Below are 1,753 nucleotides of genomic sequence, written 5' to 3'. Positions count from 1 at the left end.
TGCTCTTCAAAGAATATTTTTGGAGGTGGGTGAGCTGACCCTGTGCAATAGAATTCATTATTTTATACCCTCAAGCACATATTTTAATAATTTGTATTTAGGGAAAGTTTAATTCATGAGGAACTATACATAGAAACAGAAATAAGCAATTATAATTCATGCTAGTTGGCAGAATAAGCAGATTTTTATGGCCTGAGCAAAGTATATAGACAATGTGCAGTGGGGCATTGCTTAGCATTCAAGGTATCACAGCAGGCATGGCTTTAAAAAAATAATAATTCTGTGCATTCATAAACATGTTGGCCCTGGAGAGTGGCTGTAAAGACTTCAGGGAGCTGAAACATTCCTGACATATCCAATGTGGGTGTGGAGGGCACAATTGGTGGGATTCCTGTACTCACCCGGTGCCTGAGAATCCACTAAAGAGACTGGCGACCCCCTAAAATGATGGCAAATGTAGTACAGCAGGATGGACAGACATGTGGAGAAAAAAAACAGAAAACAGACCAAGAAGAAACCTGAGAACCTGCAGTGATAATTTCCATCTTTGTTCATTTACTTGCTTCCAAATACCTGCCATCTTTTTCTTACTATCAACCATCCTGCACTGGCCTTCAGAATCATTATAATGTTGATGATTCTGAAAGTCCACACCCCACTGAAAGAGAGGGTGCCCCTTCCAGAGCCAGGAAATCTCTAAGGTCTATCTGCCCATTTTCAGGAAAGGAGACGCAAAGCAGGGCAGGTACTTGGTAATACAAAGCTGCCTATCTGTGGTACAAAAAGGTTTTTTGCCCCTTCCTTTCCAAAGTGTGCAAATTCATTGAGCTTTCAGGGGAAAGCTGCTCCATTTCCCTTCCTTTCAGCTCAGTGTTTCTCAAACATTGTTAGGGAATTTGCATTTTACATTTGTCTGTAAAATATGGTTCATAATAACCACTTTCTCTCACAAATCAAATTGTATCCAGGTGGCCATGACCCCAACCACAATCAAAGGAATGGCTACTACATTTCTAGACCTCAATATTATTGTTGACTTTGCCTTATTTACATAATGGGTTTCACACCATTTAAACATGGGTTTGTGTAATCAGTTTCCTGGTCACACAGTACTGCTTATTTAGAACAAAGCTTCTCTGTTGGAAGGCTTCCTGAAAATTTTCTAGTCATCAACTGAATATATAATTTTGTTTTCTTTTAAAAACACAGTAGGTATCCAGGCAAAGACACACTCTACTGTGTCTCCTCTATTTCTGAGTTTTAACAGGTGCAGAATGATTAGCAAATCAGAACCAAAAAGAGCAAAGCAGGATTTAACACTATTACCCTGAACCCCTGACTCCTGGAACATATATGTTAATTATTCTCATGTCAAAAAAAAAAAAATCTTACAATATGCCTTCTGAACATGTGACCTAGGAGTCAGCAATAATCCTTTGGGGAATGAGAGAGCTCACTGTGAGGCCAACATGTGGTACTTCACATCCCATCTTCTGCAGAGTCCATAGCTACTTTGTGCATGCTTAAGAGTACAAAGCTGCTAACATCCTCTGCACACTTAAATCCTTTCTGTCGTGTCTTATTCCACATGAAGATGTTATGTTGGGAGGAACGGTGTGGTGCCTCCTCTCAAGAGATTGCTATCTAAAGGAGTTAGAATTTTCTTCCATAACAGTGACCAGTCCTACAAGCAGAAGCTCTTCTGATGTGCCATCTGGAATTCTAGAAAAACATCTGCCATCTAAGGGACCCC

This window comes from Canis lupus, chromosome 1 (genome assembly GCF_003254725.2).
Source record: "Canis lupus dingo isolate Sandy chromosome 1, ASM325472v2, whole genome shotgun sequence".
Classification (NCBI taxonomy): Eukaryota; Metazoa; Chordata; class Mammalia; order Carnivora; family Canidae; genus Canis; species Canis lupus.
The sequence above is the reverse complement of the archived record's forward strand: the minus strand, read 5'-3'. Positions refer to the sequence as shown.